The sequence below is a fragment of the Megalobrama amblycephala genome, linkage group LG17 (genome assembly GCF_018812025.1).
Source record: "Megalobrama amblycephala isolate DHTTF-2021 linkage group LG17, ASM1881202v1, whole genome shotgun sequence".
In the NCBI taxonomy this organism is placed as follows: domain Eukaryota; kingdom Metazoa; phylum Chordata; class Actinopteri; order Cypriniformes; family Xenocyprididae; genus Megalobrama; species Megalobrama amblycephala.
The window spans coordinates 19,846,958-19,860,479 of NC_063060.1; the positions used below are offsets into that span (position 1 = coordinate 19,846,958).

Sequence of the window (13,522 nt, forward strand, 5' to 3'; positions counted from 1 at the left end):
GAAATGTCAGGTTTTAAATCGTGCAAGTCAAATCGAAAACAAACATTCTGTGTTTATGTAATCTGTATGAAACGAGAGCCATGTCAGAAGTCCGTGATTCAGCTCATTACCCACTAATGCGGCCACACCCACGGAGCCAGCGCTATTCACAGGCAAATTCAGAGACAACACATGCATTCATCATCTCAATCGTGTATTTATTGCCTTGAAAATTGTTTATCTGGATGAAAAAGCCATGGTTAGCGATCTCTGGAAGACATTCAGTAAATTCCTGTTTGTTTTCTTCTATTGATAAGTTTTAAGTGAGTTTTTGTTTCTTTAGCGCCCTCCGGCTGTAGTATGAATTGGTAAACACCATTCATGGAATATCGTCTTCTTCTTAGGTGAATTTGTGGACTAAAATGCACAGAGCGCCCTCCGGCTGCAGTATGAATTGCAAACACCAGCGCTCATAGAGATAACAATGAATATTAAATAAAAAATAACTCCTCTGTATAGAAAATTGACATAAACATATGAGAATCCTATATTTCTCCAAATGTGCATGCTTTTAAACTAAAAGCCTATATTCAGACTCTTTGCATCACAGAAATACATTATATTTTAAAGTATAATATAAAACCATTATTTTATATTGTAATAAAATTTTTCTGTATGTTTCATATATCATGATGAGCTTGAGACATCACAGAAGTTTTTTTTCACAGCCTACCTGACTGAAATGCCTCATTAATATGCAAGTCTTTTCAGGTCATTACTATTCAATTCTTTTGTCTTCACAGGTGAGAATGAGCCATTATTCATGGAGATTCACGCCTCCTCGCATACCGTGTTTCTTGGCAAAAAGTGTCTTACAAAAACTAAATCAGTATATTGTTATAAATGAAAGAGTAGTCAGCATAATTTTTACATAATTTTGAAGCAAAAACTCTAGTCTACAACCTTCAATACCCAAAAGTCTTGTGAACACAGATTTAATATACTTTTATTGGCCTTATATCAGTGACTTAAGTTTTTTGTTTTTTCAGTAACCACGCATAAACGTTATTCCTTCAAAAACACAAACATGTACACACATGTTCCTCACATATTATGGTAGCCTAGTTTGTGCTGAATACAGTGTAATGACACTTGTGTCATTAATATGTTTATGAACAACTGAAAAAAGCACAAATGTCAGGGCATGTCAAAACTTCTCCAGGCCCCAAATCAGCCTCAGACTCCAGAGGGTTAAACTGCTAACAGTGATTGTAAATTAATTGCCTAAATTATTACATTATTTGCTAACTGCATTCTTTAAATTGTAATGTTGACATGCATTCTCTGTAAAGCTGCTTTGAAACGATATGTATTGTGAAAAGCTTTATACAAATAAATGCGAATTGAATTGAATTGAACTAGAGATGTTTCTTTTGTATTAGTATACATGCGTGACGCAAGATGTTTCAAAAAGCGGTGGGGACAATATCGACCCTGGCATGTCCCACCTGTCCCACCCGCAAATTACGCCTATGTGTGGGTAAACTGTGCTCAAGTTGTGTTTGTTCTTATGCAGTGTCAGATGGCTTTTCAGTTTCATTTTGTTAAATACTAAGGCATGGCCAAAGCCAGGTAAAGTACTTAAACAGTGTTAGTAAATAATCATTAGGAGAAGCAGTCAAGCAACAGAAGTGGACAACAGCGTGTAAGTGTATTTGTTTCTTTTCTCGTTTCATTTTAGCACAGTTGTCGTTGCTAGGACACATTTTTTGTTTACGGTGTTTACTGTGGTAATGCGTGCTGAAGTCTTGTTTGTTCTCGTGCAGTGTCACGTGGCTTTTCAGTTTAGTTTTGTTGAATACTAAGGCGTGGCCTGATGAATTCAATAACATATCATGCACATGTAATTGGTTAGTATACTGCAGCACAACTGAGCGAGGACACAGACAAGGCACTTCAGTATTGCTTTTTTTCCTTCCTATTTTCGACAGCTTGTTCTCATCTGTTTTTGTGACCCCCACTTCACTATGTGCTTCCATATTACTTTCTTTTCTTATTGGTCTCTGGAATTGCCAGCCTGCCATTTACAAAGCAGACTTCATTACATCTATTAAAAGTCATTTAGGTCTTAACATCATGGCCCTGACTGAGACCTGGATCAGACCAATGACAATGCTACACCTGTAGCCCTCTCCACTAATTTCACTCACCTGACTAGGAGAGCTGGGGGTACTGGTCAGCTTAGAGCTGTGCAATTAATTGTATTTCCGATTTCGGTTTCCGATTATAAAAACAAGATAATCGAGATAAAACGATTACTGTACCGCTACCACGTTTCGTCCAGCGCAATTTCCTTTCCTTCACAGCGGTGCGCTTTCATTCCTCCCCATCCCAAACTTAACATCCAAATCAGCCAAATAAGTGAGTGATGTAAAATGCAGTATACTGTTGCTAAACTGCAGGACGTGCTTGATATTAAACAGTGCTAATAAAATAACACTAAGCAACGGATAAGACGATGTTCCCTAGGTGGCCATCTGTGCGTGTGCTCCGAGACGGGGTGGAATGCACATAAGCAAAGTAAACTATGGGCTTCAGATTTGCGTCTAAACGGTCAACACTAACTGCAGTCATTGTTAATCTAAAAAGAAAAAGACAAAAGATAAAAATCACCCGAATGCTCTCGAATGAAGAACTCGAACTGCTCTCGATAAAATCACTCGAATTGCTCTCGAATGAAGAACTTTTGTAGTTTTAAATAAGGATTATATTTAATGTATACAGCAGTTATTTTACATTTGATTACTTTATTCAATTTCTGTTGGATATTACTTATCTGAACACCAATGTTAGTACATCTTTATGAAAAACCTAAAGCACGGTTTATTGCATTTATATTTTTGTTCAGTTGTATTTTTTGGTTGGTTTTGTCTGTAATTAACACCCTGAGGTCTGAGGTATCGCCGACGATACCACCGCGTTTTTTTTCTTACCAGTGTGAAAGAGACTCAAAATACTCTGTCAATGTTGCACATACAATTAAGAGTTATACACCATTTTAATCTGTGGAATATCTTTTATTTGTGTACACTCAGAGTAAAAACAAAATGTTGTGCTTTTTGCAAAATAAAGAAAACAAACATGATGCGTGATCTCTCGTCTCCCTCTGAACGAAGTCCAATCTGATAGTTCTCAGAAAATAAACTGTAACTTAGTGAATACTAATCACAAAAAAAATTGACTTATGTCTAAAAAAAACATTGAAATGTCAGGTTTTAAATCGTGTAAGTCAAATCGAAAACAAATACTCTGTTTATATAATCTGTATGAAAACAGAGCCATGTCAGAAGTCCGTGATTTAGCTCATTATCTGCTAATGCGGCCACGCCCAGACGCAAATTCAGTCAATACATGCATTCATCGTCTCAATCGTGTATTTATTGTCTTGAAAAGTGTTTTGAATAGCCATAGTTAGCGATCTCTGGCCTCTGTTAGTTCGGTTATTTCCTGGATTGCCTATTCTTCTTTAGCAGGTATTTGTGGACTAAAGGTGTACAGAGCGCCCTCCGGCTGCAACTATGAATTGAAAACAGTATCCAGCGCTCATAGTAATGACAATAAATCCTGAATAAATATTACTCCTCTGTATAGAAAATTGACAAACATATGAGAATCCATCAATATTTCTCCAAACGTGCATGCTTTTAAGCTAAAAGCCTATATGAAATGCCATAGAGGTAACATAATTGTTCAGACACTTTGCATCACAGAAATACATTATATTTTAAAGTATATAATAGAATGCCATTATTTTAAATTGTAATAATATTTCACAGTATTGCTGTTTTTTCTGTATGTTTGATTTACACCATGATGAGCTTTGAGACATGATCACAGAGGGTTTTTTTTTTTCACAGCCTACCTGTCTGAAAGAGCTCATTATTTATGCAGGTCATTAGAGCTCTTTATGCGATTATTTTGTCTTCTCAGGTGAGAATCACCCATTATCCATGATGATTCACGCCTCCACGCATACTGTGTTTCTTGACCAAAGATGTTTTAGAAAACTTAAATCTCTCTATTATTTTATATGAAGGAGTAGGAAGGATAATTTTTACATAATTTTGAAGCAAAAACTCTAGTCTACAATCTCCAATACCCAGAAGTCTTGTGAACACATAAATAATATTATGTTTTTGGTCTTATTTCAGTGACTTAAGTTTTTTGTTTTTTCAATAACCATGCATAAGTGTTATTCCTTCAAAAATACAAACATGTACATACATGTTCCTCACATATTATTGTAGCCTAGTTTGTGCTGAATACAGTGTAGTGACACTTTTTCCATTAATATGTTTATGAACAATTGAAAAAAAGCACAAATGTCAGGGCATGTCAAAACTTCTCCAGGCCCCAAATCAGCCTCAGACTCCAGAGGGTTAATTTCTTTGTTCTTATTTTATTGTTGACTGTTTACTTGTGTTCTGTAGCCATTTTGAAGACTTTTACTTACATTAATTAACCTAGTATTAGTATGGATAATTGTGAAAATTCACTAGCATAGGTAAGCTAGGTAACTTGTTGGAGGAGTTGGATGCGTTACTCTCATCCTTCCCTGAGGATGGTACTACTCTGGTAGTACTTGGAGACTTCAACATCCACCTAGAAAAACCTCAGACTGCTGACTTCCACACTCTGCTTGCCTCAATTGACCTCAAGCAAGTGTCTACTACAGCTACTCACAAATCAGGTAACCAACTGGACCTTATTTGCACACGCCACTGCTCCACTGATCATACGATGGTTACTCTACTGCACGCCTCAGATCACTTCCTCCTCACTCTTTAACCTCAAACTGGCTCCTGACACACACTCCTCCACAGTAGAGGTGGGTGATATGGCAGAAATATCTCAATTTTTTATTTATTTATTTTTTGGGGGGAGGGGGGGGGGGTTACGATTGATTTTTTTAAATGTTGGTTTTACCATTTTGCAAGTGACTGAGCAGTACAGCCAAACTAATTTCCCCATTTTAAAAATGTAGCATTACAAGGTAAAATATAAAACGAAAAAAGAATGACAGACTATTTAGTAGAGATGGGCGAAGATGAAAATCTTTATTTCATTATTTTATCTATTAAAAATAAGAACAAAGATGCACATTACAAATACAATACAATATACTATACAAATGAAATAAACAGTGGCTCGGGCAGCTACGGCAGGTCAGGTGGCTCGGGCAGCCGTGGCAGGTCAGGTGGCTCGGGCAGCCACGGCAGGTCAGGTGGCTCGGGCAGCCACGGCAGGTCAGGTGGTCTGAGCAGCCACGGCAGGACAGAGTCCATAGATGACCCCAGCGGGTCAGAGTCCATTAGTGGCCATACTAAATTGCAGTCCAAAGGTGGCCATAACAGTTCAAAGGCCCACGACGGCAGTGGTCGGGCAAGGTCCCCCCCACAAGCTCCCCACCCTCAGGTATACTGAAAAAATTTCTTTGGGATTTCAACGGGGTCCGTTGCGGGCTCGTGGGCAAGGAGTTCGGATGGCTCCGGCAGGGCAAGGCGTTTGGACGGCGCCGGCAGGGCAAGACGCTTGAGTGGCGCTGGCAGATCAAGGAGCTTGGGCGGCGCTGGCAGAGCAAGTAGCTTAGGCGACGCTGGCAGGGTTAGGAGCTTGGACGGTGCTGGCAGAGCGAGGAGCTTGGGCGGCGCTGGCAGAGCGAGGAGCTCGAGTGGCGCCAGCAGGGCAAGGAGCTCAGGTGGCGCCGGCAGGGCAAGACGCTTGGGCGCAGCAAGAAAGACCTCTGGAGTGGTCTCCGGGCCCACAGCGGGCTCTGGGAAGGCCTCCGATCCCTGAAGGAAGCCTTCTTCCTCCTCCTCCTCCTCCTCTTCCGAAGGCGAGGCGATGGTTCACCGGTTGGAGCGGGTTCTGGAGCGGACTCAATGGTTGGAACGCCCCCTACATCCTTGAGCACCGCAGGGGCGGCCATCTTGCCCGTGGGCACTGGCAAAGCAGCCATTTTGTCCATCGCGTCCAGGGCGCTTGAGTGTGTTGCAACTGGCGAACTTGACTGCGTTGCAACCGGCGAACATGAGTCCATAGCAACCCGCGGACTTGAGTAAGTTGCAATCGGCGAACATGAGTCCATAGCAAACGCCGAACTTGAGAGCGTTGCAACCGGCGAACTTGAGAGCATTGCAACAGGCGAACTTGAGAGCGTTGCAACAGACGAACTTGAGAGCGTTGCAACAGACGATCTTGAGAGCGTTGCAACAGACGATCTTGAGAGCGTTGCAACAGACGATCTTGAGAGCGTTGCAACAGACGATCTTGAGAGCGTTGCAACAGACGATCTTGAGAGCGTTGCAACAGACGAACTTGCGTGCGAAGCGTCCAACGAGCTTGAGTGCGAAGCGGCCGGCTGGCTTGAGTGCGAAGCGGCCGGCTGGCTTGAGTGCGAAGCGGCCGGCTGGCTTGAGTGCGAAGCGGCCGGCTGGCTTGAGAGCGAAGCGGCCGGCTGGCTTGAGAGCGAAGCGGCCGGCTGAGGCTTCGGAATGCCAGCCGCTCAAGCTGAAGTCAGCGGAGGATCAGCCACACTGGAAGCTGAAGTCAGCGGAGGATCAGCCACACTGGAACGCAACCCTCTCCGCTCCCTGACTGATCTAGAGACGTGACGTGACTCTGGGCGATCAGCGGAGACGTGGCATTGCTCAGGACGATCAGCGGAGATGGGACGTTGCTCTGGGAGATCTGTGGTGACGTGACTTGACTCTGGAAAATCTGGGAAGATGTGACTTGTTGCGGTCACCATTTTGCGCGTGTTCTCGGGCGTGGCAGCCATTACGGGATTCACCGTGGTGACGGAATCCTTCGCGACACCCACAGTAAAACGTGAACCACCAGTTAACAGGGCAAAGTCCAGAAGTTCAACGAATGATCCTCAGGGACCGTTGGTGATTAAATAGCCCTTCAGTGGTTCGTTTAACCCATAACAAAAAAAGTCAATGAGGGCACAGTCCGGCAGATCAGATAAATTAGCTATATCCAAAAAGTTCTGAATGTGCACCTCGAGGGTACGGGTACCTTGGTGGAGGCTGACCAATCGCATCGCTGGGTCCATGTTGAGACTGGACACGCTCGAAAAAGCTGCTGGATCCGGGTTTGGCGAAGTCTTCTGTAACGATGGCAGACTCAGGCAGGGGATCCAAATGCAGCGTTTTATTAAAGGTAAGCGTGGTCGTACAGGCAGGGTCAAACAGGATCAAACGGGTACAGCAGAGGGTAGACAGAATCGTAATCCAGATACAGGCAGAGGTCAGGACTGGCAGATATCACTCACAGGTCGGTATACAAAGCAAGGGTCAGGATAGGCAGCAACGGGTCAATAAGCAGGAAACAGGCAGGATTGGTAACAATAAGCAGGCAGACAATAAACACAGGGAAACGCTCAGAAATGTCACACAGGGTAAACAAGATCAGGAGGTGTGTGTGTGAGTCATTTATAGTCCAGATAACAAGCTTCAGGTGTATGTGGCAGATGATGATTGGAGTGGAGTGTGTGCATGTGACTGGCAGGGAGGATTATGGGAAATGAAGTCCGGGAACTGACAGGAACAGATGGTGATCATGACAAATCGGACTCGATGGCTTAAGCTATCATTGTTATGCGGATGACACCCATATTAATATTAGCACTCAGCCTAATCTCACTTCTTCCTCTTCGACTCGCTCTGCCTGTTTGTTATAAATCAAGGAATGGATGAGAAACAACTTTCTTAAGCTAAATTGTTTCAAAACTGAAATTTTATTAACACTCTGAGGTCTAAAAACGCGCCGGCGCGTTTTGCAGGTTTTTTTTCACATTGCAGCAAAACAGACTTAAAATACTCTGTCATTTTTTGTCATAGAGACATAAGTAATACATCAATTGAAACTATAGAATATCTCATTTTATTTGTATACACTCAGAGTAAAAACAAAATGTTGTGCTTTTTGTAAAATAAAGAAAACTAACATGATGCGTGATCTCTCATCTCCCTCTGAACGAAGTCCAATCTGATAGTTCTCAGAAAATGAAGTGTAACTTAGTGAATACTAATCACAAAAAATTCATACTTATGTCTAACAAAACGTTGAAATGTCAGGTTTTAAATCGTGCAAGTCAAATCGAAAACAAACATTCTGTGTTTATGTAATCTGTATGAAAAGAGAGCCATGTCAGAAGTCCGTGATTCAGCTCATTACCCACTAATGCGGCCACGCCCACGGAGCCAGCGCTATTCACAGGCAAATTCAGAGACAACACATGCATTCATCATCTCAATCGTGTATTTATTGCCTTGAAAATTGTTTATCTGGATGAAAAAGCCATGGTTAGCGATCTCTGGAAGACATTCAGTAAATTCCTGTTTGTTTTCTTCTATTGATAAGTTTTAAGTGAGTTTTTGTTTCTTTAGCGCCCTCCGGCTGTAGTATGAATTGGTAAACACCATTCATGGAATATCGTCTTCTTCTTAGGTGAATTTGTGGACTAAAATGCACAGAGCGCCCTCCGGCTGCAGTATGAATTGCAAACACCAGCACTCATAGAGATAACAATGAATATTAAATAAAAAATAACTCCTCTGTATAGAAAATTGACAAACATATGAGAATCCTATATTTCTCCAAATGTGCATGCTTTTAAACTAAAAGCCTATATTCAGACTCTTTGCATCACAGAAATACATTATATTTTAAAGTATAATATAAAACCATTATTTTATATTGTAATACAATTTTTCTGTATGTTTCATATACCATGATGAGCTTGAGACATCACAGAAGTTTTTTTTCACAGCCTACCTGACTGAAATGCCTCATTAATATGCAAGTCTTTTCAGGTCATTACTATTCAATTCTTTTGTCTTCACAGGTGAGAATGAGCCATTATTCATGGAGATTCACGCCTCCTCGCATACCGTGTTTCTTGGCAAAAAGTGTCTTACAAAAACTAAATCAGTATATTGTTATAAATGAAAGAGTAGTCAGCATAATTTTTACATAATTTTGAAGCAAAAACTCTAGTCTACAACCTTCAATACCCAAAAGTCTTGTGAACACAGATTTAATATACTTTTATTGGCCTTATATCAGTGACTTAAGTTTTTTGTTTTTTCAGTAACCACGCATAAACGTTATTCCTTCAAAAACACAAACATGTACACACATGTTCCTCACATATTATGGTAGCCTAGTTTGTGCTGAATACAGTGTAATGACACTTGTGTCATTAATATGTTTATGAACAACTGAAAAAAGCACAAATGTCAGGGCATGTCAAAACTTCTCCAGGCCCCAAATCAGCCTCAGACTCCAGAGGGTTAACGGACACTCCTTATGTCAAAGAGTACAATGATTTTAAACTTTCAGTTGACAATACCCAAATGTCCCCTTCCGTCCATGTGCGTAATTTGGGCGTGAGGTTGAGATGCGCAACTGACTTTTAATTCTCATTTTAAAAACGTAACAAAGGTTGACACACATCCGGTTTTCTCCCAACTGTTTATGTTCACTTAAGACATAACCAGTTGTGTTTATGTAAACCTTGTGTATATTTGACAGTTTAAGTGCAATAAACAGAAAACGTTAGTTTAGTACTCAAGCGCTGTTTGACAGGCAATTCACATGAGCGTGACCCTACCCGTGTTAACGTGACGTGAATGTACTAAATGATTAAATGTAAATGTAAATTACCACACTGATTCTTAACAAAATGTATCCTATATGAGAAATACATACATACATACATACATACATACATGGGCGTACAAAGAATTCACAACATTATTTTACAGTAATGTTTTCATTATAATTTTATGTAGCCTATATGACAGACTTGCGCTGCACATTTTGCACAACTGCATTTTCCTTTTCGAAGTCGATCCAATCATATTTTAAGCAATTCAAAACCATCATGGCAAACAGTGCGCATCTGAAGTGTGAAGGAATTATTATTATTATTATTATTATTATTATTATTATTATTATTATTATTATTATTATTATTATTATTATTAATAGAAATAAATCACATACTAAACATTTTTTGAAATTAAAAAAAAAAAAAATAAAATGCAGTTTTCTGTGATGGGTAGGTTTAGGGGTAGGGATAGTATAGGGGGATAGAATATACAGTTTGTACAGTTTAAAAACAATTACGTCTATGGAGAGTCCCTGTAAACAATATATATGAGTGAGTGAGCGAGCGAGTGACATGTGATTATTATTATAGAAATATTGACTTAAAATCTCAGGGGGTACTTCCAAGTAAATATTTTACATCTAAAGGGATTGGTTGGATAAAAATGTCCCATTTTAAGCAAAACACAGTTGTTGAAATATGCTTTTGTTTCTGATGTTGAAACTTAACAGGCAAAGCAGAACTGTAACTATGCATGAGTATTAAACACAAAAAGATGAGCTCATGGGCTTGGTGTTTACTCCACTGAGTTAAACCAGGTCCTTAGAGACACACCAAGACAGGTGAACAGTCAGCTGACAGAAAGTGAGGGTTAGAGACACAAAAAGTGAAGGACAAAACTTTGGATATTATGTTGAAAAGACGCTCAAGAAGAAAGCGATGGAGTTTTTTTTGATCCTTTACTGTTATGTTTAGTAATCCGACAAATTTAACAGTGTTTTTGTTTGTGATGCATAAGCAGGCATGAGCAACACTTTTATGAATGGATTTTTGACATGTGGGTGGCTATCATTGGCATGCCATACAAAGTGGCTGTGGGTGTGTGTGTGGACATGCTGTTCTGAAAACAGAGGTGTTCTCAGTAAGAGACCTGGCCTATTGCATCATCTCCTGCTCTGTTATATGACACACAGCGGATGATCTTATCATACTATAACCTGCTCCCTCCTCCTGACGTGATGCTGAACTACACTGCAAAAAAAAAGTGAGAGAAGGTTTGAGCTATTAAACATCTCCGCCCAGTTTTTGAATCTTCTGTCTGGTGTCATCTATCTTCATCCCACATCCTAGTCTGCCAAGGACCACATTAGGAGCACTCCAGGAAGCCTTGTCACCACTGACATATGTCCTTGAGGTGGGGGCACTGTAAGGCGATGCTGGTCCATTTGAAGAAGTGGACAGAGAAATGGGGTGGGGGTGGACATGGGCGAAACACAGGAAGTGACGGATAGAAGGGTTAAAATAACATTGTGCTCTGAGCTCCTTCCTCATACCTCCACGCAGAGCCCCAGAGTTGTTGGTCTTGGCTCTTCAGTCTCTCCAGGCATTTGCGACACCACTCCACAAGAAGCACGCTCGTGGCTATTTCGGCATACACAGACACACACTTCCTATGAGATAAAAATAGCCACACTTCCCCTGATGGGAGCTAAAGCCCCCAACCTCTGCGAGCCTCCCTTCTGTTCTAAAAAACGCTCAGGGACATTCTTTTCAAGAGGCAGAGCTGGTGTGAGCGTCACTGATTGAGTTTATCACCTTGTTAAAAAAGAAACCCTAAGACCAACACTGAATCAGCATCAAAATCAAAATTTCTAAAACTTCCTAAAAGATTTTCTGGATCCAGAATTCCAGCCAGGAGACATGAACTGCGCAACATATGCATATGGTCACAAACACTCGTACAAAGACATTTAAGCAGGTGTATGTCAGAACTGCTCCACCTCCAGATAAAAATCTAAAAGTGTTGGTAATGAACTCTTTAAAACCCTGTTCTAATTATAGTGCAGTTTCACTAAGATGAGAGCCGTGCAGAGCAGATAAGCATACAGTAATTACACTCAGCCAGAGATAATTTCCTCCCAGCACAAAGTGCTGAACGCACAGACTGATGTTTTCACTGACTGCAAAACTGTTGCACCATGACTATATGCCAGGCAGTCAGACAGTCACACTCACACATGCGCTCTGGGCTTATCTCAGCCCAAAACAGCACTGTGCAGTCTTTGTGCTGTGTTTTGAGAAAAAATAACTAGATAGTCAGATATCTGGGACTGACGTGTTTTCCTCCTGTTTATAAAGTAGACAGATGACCAGTGTTTTTTGTATAACCAAGAGTCACCATTATGGTCTGCAATAACACAACAAGCACACCCTTGGGTATGTTTGCACAATGGAGGAGTGTAGTACATCCAAATCAAGTAAAAGAGACAGATCTCGAAGCAACTACAGGGGGGCTACATGGGGAGGCAGGTCAAGGCTACGGACCACATGGAGGGTGTTTGACTCTGGATAACACGAGCGAGCAGAGAGTCAAATGACGGAGTTCCAGGCACTTCAGTGCACAGAGTAATAAGATACAAAGTACTCACCTTCGTTGTCCATTTGATCCTCTGCACAGCTAATGATGGATGGGACAAGGGTAGAGAGCCGTGTGGCATGTGCGCAGTGCAGCACAGAGAAGTGATACATGTGCAACACCACACATGCATAGACACACAAGTGCCTGCTGCAAATGCTAGCTCTCTCATAACTGAAGACAACACCAGCTCATTCATTCAAAAACAAAATTGCTAAAACAGAAAATACCCCCTAGACCAGGGGTGGTGAATTGCAGTCCTGGAGAGGCACAGTGCTGCAGAGCTCAGCTCCAACCCTAATAAAAACTCACCTGACTACAGCTTCCCAGTAACCCTTCAGACCTTGATTAGGTTGTTCAAGTGTGTTTGATTAGGGCTGAAGCAAAACTCTGCAGGACTGTGGCTCTCCAGAACCAACGTTTGCCACCCCTCCCAATGCAGAGTGGACTTACCAGCTGTCCGCTATGTAGGAGGACTGTTGGTTACTTTAGCTTTATGGCCAGTGTGTGTGTGTTGCACAGCAATAGGTTCACACACTGTCTGCAGGCAGACTGTCTGTGCAGTGGCTGACTTCACAGGCTGCTAAGTCCATCACACCATCGTGCACATCTCCGTCCATGGGGATCCACTGCAACTGTAATTAAATAAATAAATAAATAAATAAATAGGATTAATACAGTGTTTCAAACCAGGGCTCTGAACCGGTTCAAGGAACGGAAACGAAAAACGTAAACGAACGAAATTTTGACCGGAACATAACCAGAAATGGAAACTAAATCAAATTTAATCGTTCTGAACAGAAACGCTATTTTGAAATGGCCATTAACCGGTTAATAACGTTATTTTATCGTTCCGTTTAATATTTTGATTTGGCAGTCAACCAATCACGAATTCAAATAGTAGGCTACAGATGCGTGACGCTCACGCATCCAACGAGTGAAATGACCCGCACTCACGCTCTACAGTGAGATGTCCACGCTCACGCGCTCAGGCTCAGCTGTCAAATCATCATAGGTTAGGTAAGTCACAATGGCAATACCCTGGCCTGGCATTAGTTTTTCCGATGATATATGAAACCAACCGTCAAGTATTAGGCCTACATTTTAGTGAAAATGAATGTCAAGTAATATGCAGCTTGTTGTGTGTTTTGAAACCAGCGAAAATTACAGGATAGTACAATTTTCAACGTCACATCACGCATCTGCGCTTCTGTGAACGGAGAAAC

General features: G+C 41.3%; 1 protein-coding gene across 1 annotated transcript in view; it reads right to left on the bottom strand.

Moving 5' to 3' along the window:
• tnk2b (tyrosine kinase, non-receptor, 2b) overlaps window positions 1–12,957 on the bottom strand; it is a 98,306-nt gene extending 85,349 nt beyond the window's left edge. Inside the window, exon 1 of the mRNA XM_048164555.1 lies at window positions 12,750–12,957. The gene's annotated coding sequence lies outside the window, so the exon portion shown is untranslated. The remainder of the gene's footprint in view (window positions 1–12,749) is intronic.
• Window positions 12,958–13,522: the final 565 nt, after the last annotated feature.